The 6,918-nt window shown below is 48.1% G+C and overlaps 1 pseudogene across 1 annotated transcript; it reads right to left on the minus strand.

Moving 5' to 3' along the window:
* Positions 1–83: 83 nt before the first annotated feature.
* LOC114616069 lies at positions 84–6,179 on the minus strand (annotated as a pseudogene). Its single transcript, XR_003710584.1, has 6 exons — positions 5,910–6,179; positions 5,537–5,819; positions 2,817–3,016; positions 1,862–2,100; positions 414–567; positions 84–177 (listed from the first exon to the last, which is right to left on the minus strand). The product of XR_003710584.1 is annotated as a 2'-5'-oligoadenylate synthase 2-like (transcript).
* Positions 6,180–6,918: the final 739 nt, after the last annotated feature.

Consider the following 6,918-nt stretch of genomic DNA (forward strand, 5'->3'; position numbering starts at 1 on the left):
ATAATTGACAGTGTCTGCTGTCATTTTGACTGGGGACATGGGTGGTTCTGCCACGGAGGCACAGAATGGGAGCAAGGCACTGCCTAAACAAAGGACAAAAAGCCTTGGTACTGTCACAAGATCCCTCCTGGAGAGACTAGATACCACCATGTCATTTGTCTCTGAATCTCTAGGTACCTGGAAGGGAGTCTCTCTCTCTCTCTCTCTCTCTCTCTCTCTCTCTCTCTCTCTCTCTCTCTCTTTCTCTCTTTCTCTCTTTCTCTCTTTCTCTCTTTCTCTCTTTCGTGACTGACTGAATTCCTGGAGTCCAGTTTTGGTTCTTTGGGGCCTCAGCAATTCCAAACTACTACACTAAGAAAGCCTTTGATTGGAATCTGTAATGGGGCCACTCGAGTTCTTTAGCAGGCTCTTACTAGCACATTCCATGGCTGTACAGGGCCTTTTTTCCCCACTTGGAAGCAGGGAGAAGACAGCCACTCCTTTGCTTCTTCAGCTAGAAGATGCCAACACCAGCGGTCACCTCCTCCCACGTCGCCCGTGGGATCTGCTGGATCCAGGATCACAGGCCTAAAGGAGAGGTTAGACAGTGGGAAAGGGTTGTCAAGACCCTTGGCTTTCAAGATTGGCACTATTTGCATCATTGAAAGAATGTATCCTGGCAGCCTTGGTCAAACAATTTGAAACTACTTAAGAGACAAAGTTACTTCCTAGAATTACATTTGAAGAACACCGCTCCCCATCCCCCTCCAAAGCTGTACAAAGTATACAGTGACGACCTCTTTCTAGAGACTCTTGCTCAACTAGAAGGGGCCACACAAGGCAATGTTGCTAAGTAGTTGCTAAGTTGCAACGTTGCTGGGTGGGGGAACGTGGTGGCTGGAAGATAGGCTGGGGAACGAGTGCGAGTGCGCAGGAAAGCCCAGCGTTCCTGATCTTAATGCTCTTGTTTCTTCCCTTCGCTGTTTTGTTTTCTTCCCCTCTTCCCTTACTTCCTCCACCTTTGTTTCTTGCTCATGGTATCGAGTGTACACTCTGAGGACCCTCCCTTTATTTAAATAATTTTGGGAGGACAGTTTGCTATGTGGACAAGCCTATCGTCTAATTTAAGATCTTCCTGCCCGGGTGCGGTGGTGCACGCCTTTAATCCCAGCACTCAGGAGGCAGAGGCAGGCGGATCTCTCTGCGTTGGAGATTGTCCTAGTCTACATAGTGAGTTTCAGGGTAGCTGGCTATGTAAAGAGACCCTGTCTTAAACGAACGAACGAATGAATAAGTAACAAAACAAAGCAAAACAACAACCAACTCTTCCACCTTTCAGCCTTGGAAATGCTGGGACTGTGGTAGGTACCAGCCTGCCTGGCTTTATTCTTTTCGTTCTGAACGATAAAACCAGATCTGACTAGATGCTAATGGCAGGGGCTGGATAAAGGGTAAAGGAGCTTGCTGTCAAATCGACGACCTACTAGAGTTTGCTCCTCTTAGACTCACGTGGTGGGAGGAGAGAACTGACGCTAGAAAGTTGTCCTTTGACTTGCTGTGGTGTACGCATGCTTGCGTGCACGGGGGTGGGGTGGGGCTGGGGACGGCAGCGGGATTTCTCAGGGATATCCTGCCATCTCAGACCTCTCTCTGGATGGTCTAGCACAAACACATCTCCGCAAGGAAAGCAATGCGAGCGCCCTCTGCCGGCCGCCTGCTTCGGCATCCTTCCTGGTTGGCAAGCTCCTCCCACTGCCGAGGTTGGGTTTTCTCCTCTCAGTTTCACGCTGGGAATGAACGCGACCCCGACCCAACGGGGAGAAGAATCTAGGTCATGGAAGGGAATCGGGTTAATTCAGAACGGGGGAGGGAGAGTAGGCACCTCTTTTTCTGGATCTGGGTCAGTAGGAACAACCTCATGTACTCCTCTTCGAAGTTGTAATTGACTGTCCAGAAGATGCAGAGCTGCCGGTATTTTATGACCAAGTCCAGGACGGTCCGGAAGCCTTCAGCAGAGTCAAAGTCATCTATTCCACTGCCCTGCTCCCAGGCATACACGGTGAGCAGCTCCAGGGCGTACTTTGGGGGCAAAGATACTTTTGGCTTCATCTTCATTTCATACTAGTGGGGAGAGTGGGGAGGTCAGATGACGTTGACGAGGCAGAGGAGCCCAGTATGTCTCCTAATTTGCCTGGATTGCAGTGAGGGCAACTGGGTAATGACGTAAAACTTGGAAAAGGGAGACCCTGAGTTCTAGGTAGGGTCTGCTAGCTCTGCGTTTGGGCTATGTGACTGCTGGCTGATGGGACCCTCTGTATGCTAGTTATGGGTTCTGCAACATGGATTGCCATATCAGAGGAAGACAGGTGGGGAATTGAGAAAGTCACATGACTTGCTGAAAGTCAAGCCAGAGATCCCTACCCTACTAGCCCTCAGATATCCATGGTGACTCTAGTTTCAGAGGACAGTCTCATTCTACCTTGTGAGAGAGATCATGGTGTGTACACAGCCGTACTGGCAACCTGTGGCACACAGCACTAACCCCCATCCGTGCCTCTCAGGAGAGAACTTGGTTGAAGCCAAATTCTTTGGTCAGCATGAAGTCAGAAATCACCACAGATTGCTTTGCTCTAGGACGCCCAATAAGTCTGACCCCCCAGATATCATGGCAGAAGACAATCAGAAGATCCATGACTTACTGAAAAGCAGGTTCCCTAGAGAGGCCCAGCCCCTAACACGGGAGGATTTGGTTGTCCAGGACACTTGGCAAAACCTGTGTCTCAGTTTACTGGTTACAAACAACAGCCAGATTTGGCCAGAGCAGGGGACTGGCTCACCTGTTTGTACCAGCGCTTGACCAGGCGGATCAGACTCTTCAGTTTGGTGGGCCGGCTTTCAATGAAGTTTCTCTGTAGTTCTGTAAAACAGATTGAGAACTCTCCCCCTTTGGGGTTGTCCTGTGATGCATACAGCTCAATTAGATCCTTGTAGGCTTTGGTCATGGAAGTCCTGGAGGTGGAGTCAGACCGCAGTTGACCTAACATGGGAGAAAAATGTCAGTTAGATCACATGAATATGGTAAGCGACAGAGTTTTTTTTTTTTGGACAGGATGTCATGTAGCCCAAGATGACATTGAACTTGCTCTGTAGCCAAGGAGGATCTTGAATTTCTGATCCTCCTGCCTCTACCTTCCAAATGCTGAGATTACAGCTGTGTACCACCATGCCCAATTTATGCAATACAGGGAATTGTAACCAGATCTTGGGCATGTGAGACACTCTACCAATGAATCTATGTCCACAGTTTTCAAAACCAGTGTTTCCAAACTTTATTTTCATTTGTGTGTGTGCATGCATGTGTGCCTGTGTGTGTGTGTGTGCATGTGTCCTGTGTGCATGCTGTGTAAGTTCAAGTGACTGAGGGTCAAAAGAGGGTACCAGGTCTCTTGGAGCTGGGGTTACAGGATGTGCCTGGAATTTCGTGCTGGGAACCAAACTTAGGTCCTCCAAAGAACAGCCAGCCCTCTCCTTGGCCACTGAAACAATCCTATTTTTTTTTTTTTTTGTGACAAATGTAATTTCATTGTGGGCGGGATTCAGTTCAATGAGTAATTTCCTTCAAACCATGTACATGTATTTGAAGTACTGATGGCTATCCAAGAGGCAGACAGTAGGTGACTGCATGTCTGGAGGGCACAGTAGGTTTACAGTAGTGCACACACACCCCAGTGATACCCACTAGGCCAGCCACTGGCCACTGTGGCTGATTATATTTGAGATAACTGAGACAAGACCAATTTTCAGCTCTTCAGTGGCTCCATCTCAAGCTCCCAGTGGATTCAGAACCCAGATCTAGAAGGTTCTCACCATTGGAGAAAGACTCTGGTCAGGTCTGAGCTCAACCTTGTGCACTCTATCCCTGAGTCGTCTTTAGTCTCCTGTGTGTGTGTGTGTGTGTGTGTGTGTGTGTGTGTGTGTGTGTGGAATAAAGTTTTATTGGGACAGAGTTGACCCCATTTGTGAATCTCTCGTGCACGGCTGTTTTCACACTGAAAAGGCAGAGTTGGGAAAACTGTGCCCTTCAAGGGTGAAAATATTCACTGTGTTGCTGTATTAGTGAGCTTTCTGTCAACACAGACCTAGACACACCTGGGAAGAGGGAATCTCAACTGAAGAACTGCCTCCCTCAGACTGGTCTTTGGCCACATCTGTGGGGCATTTTCTTAACTGATGAATGATGCAGAAAGGTCTAGGCCATTTACTATGGTTGGTGCCACTCCTGTTCAGGTGGTCCTGAGTTGTAGAGTTGTTTAAGAAAGCAGGGTGAGCCATCTAGAGAGAGCAAACCAGTAAACAGCACCTCTCCCTGGCCTCTCCTTCAGTTCCTACCTCCAGGTTCCAGCCCCGACTTCCCTCCGTGATGGAACCCATGTAAGATGAACAAACCAAGTTGATTTGCTTAGTGTTTTAGCAACAGAAGCCAATTCAGGTCAGCTGCCCTTTCAAAAGCACATAGACAGAGATACATACAGACAGACAAAAGGACAATGACCCCCATTCTATACAGTCCTGGTTTTTTTTTTTCTGAGAGAAATTGAGACAGCTGGCTTGTGTTTACAGTGGGGTGGGGGTCGGGGGATGAAACCGAGTGTTAGGGTTAGGGTCCTGAGCATACAGGCAAGTACTCTGCCACAGAGCTACAGTTCCAACCCAAATTTCATTCTACTCTGTGGTCCTCACATTGAATACAGCCTCTTACACACGCACAGACAAGCAAACATGTCCATATTCACAAGACAACTTAGAGGAGGAAAGGGTTTGTTTGGTTTACACTTCCGGATCTCCAGCCATCTTGGAGGGCCATCATGAAGGGAGCCCAGGGCAGAAACTCAAGGCAGGACATTGAAGTGGGGTTCTGCTGTGTTATCCTTTACCTTTTTCCATTGAGACAGCTTCTCCCACTGAAACTAGGGCTTTCTGATTTGCCTAGACCTCCTCTGCCTCCACGTACCTTTCCTTCATATGCACCCCATCGGCTGAAGTAGAGTCTGGGTTTTTATACATTGGTGCTGAGGGATACAACTCAGATCTCCACAACCAAATGACAAACACAGCACAGAACCACCTCCTCAGCCTACCCTGAGGCCTTTTATTCATCTATATCTCCGTAGCTCTAACCTGTGAGCGGGATTTTTAAGGAGGAGTGTTGCCTACACCAATTTCCTGTTTCTTGTTTCACAAAGCCTCAGCCCGCTCTATTCTTTTATTCTCTTCTCCATGAAGGAGATGAAGGGACGTTATCTATGATACGTATCTAACTCTGTCTGTGCCATCCCTGACACACCATGCAGATGGAGCCTACAGCTCCTGGAGGCTATCTGGAGGTGCTTTCATGAGAATGAAATCACATGTATATGTTTTGTAGCTATGCACCTGCTAGGGGCCTGGGCTAGAACTGGTAGATAGTTATGGCTCATTATTCAGCATTCCAGATTTTTGAAGGAGCCCTCCACTCCTTCCAGAATCTTCTCAGGAGCTAGGGTCTGGGCACTCTTACCTAGTGTATCACAGGCAGGAAGGACATCGAACTCGACACTTTCATTGAGACTCTTGGATTTCAAGGTAAAACTCAGCACCCTGGGGTCCTTCCATTTTGATTTCGCAAACTTCACCTCCAACTCAAGGGGCTGCATGTAGGTTTCTAACTGCTCCTGGATCTTCTGGACAAACCAGGAGCGCTTGATTTTTAGAGAGTCATAACTCTCCAGCGAGCTGAGGAACACTACGATGTCAGCATCTGATCCCTGCTTCAGGGCTGTGCCTTTGGCAGTGGATCCTCCCTAGGGAGGAAAGGGAAGTGAAGGTTTCCTTCCCTTCATCCTCGTCTTCATGGTACCCAAGAAAAGGAATGGGGAAGGACCAGCGCTCACCTTGACGGTCTTCAGGACTTTGGTGCCAGAATTCCGGAAGCATTTCTCTTTAAGGAAGGAACAGACAATGTCAACAGCTGTTTTGATCTGGTCTATGAAGACCTTGTCGGGCTGGAGGAAGTCATAGATGAACTTGTCCAGGAGGTGGCTTGGGGTGTTGAAAAGTGGCATGGGCTAGGGAGGAGAGAACCCTGGTGAGCTCTGCACAGGAGCCAGCACAAAAGTCACCTCCATCCCGCAGCCAGCCTTCTTCAGACTGTGGGCAGAGACCTTCTTGTCCCCAGATGTCAACAGTATTGATGAAGGATAGAAGGGAGAACTGAGTGTGCTTGCCTGTGGGAGGGGAGCCTGCAGGGCTGTGCTCAGTGTGTGTTGGGTGAAGGAGGAAAAAACTCTTACCCTGAGAAGACACAACTTTGCCTGGTCACTACTTTCAAAGTTACCAGTGGCCATGTAACAATTCTAGGTTTTTAATGTGTGAGAATGTGACAATGAAACTTCTAAACTAATATCCCCCCATCCCCTTTTACTATTTTTTTCTCTCTGTTACATGGATTTGTATGCATGTTTTCATGTGTGTGTTTCATGAGTTTGTATAAATGTTTGTGTGTGTACACATGCAATATTTCTACACGTGTGAAGCCCTGAGGTTCTGTCAGGAACCCTCCCTAGTCACTATTTTACCTTAGTTATTGAGCCAGGGTCTATCAATCAAACCCAGAACTAGCTTGCTCTGGGGATTCCATCAACTCAGCCTTCCAAGGCTGGAATCTCTGCCACACCCACCCTGCCTCAGAATCCTGGACTCTCAGTTATCAGTTCTTTCCCCATCTTCCTGTTGGGTGAAGCTACAATGTACAGGCACCCTACTGCATTCAAGGCCTCTTGTGCTGAAACGGACCAAAGAGCTCTTATTCAAAAGACAAGAGTTAGGCAGAGTAATATCCTTACTACTCTGGGGCATAATTGACAGTGTCTGCTGTCATTTTGACTGGGGACATGGGTGGTT

The sequence above is a fragment of the Grammomys surdaster genome, unplaced genomic scaffold (assembly GCF_004785775.1).
Source record: "Grammomys surdaster isolate TR1022 unplaced genomic scaffold, NIH_TR_1.0 252975, whole genome shotgun sequence".
NCBI lineage: Eukaryota > Metazoa > Chordata > Mammalia > Rodentia > Muridae > Grammomys > Grammomys surdaster.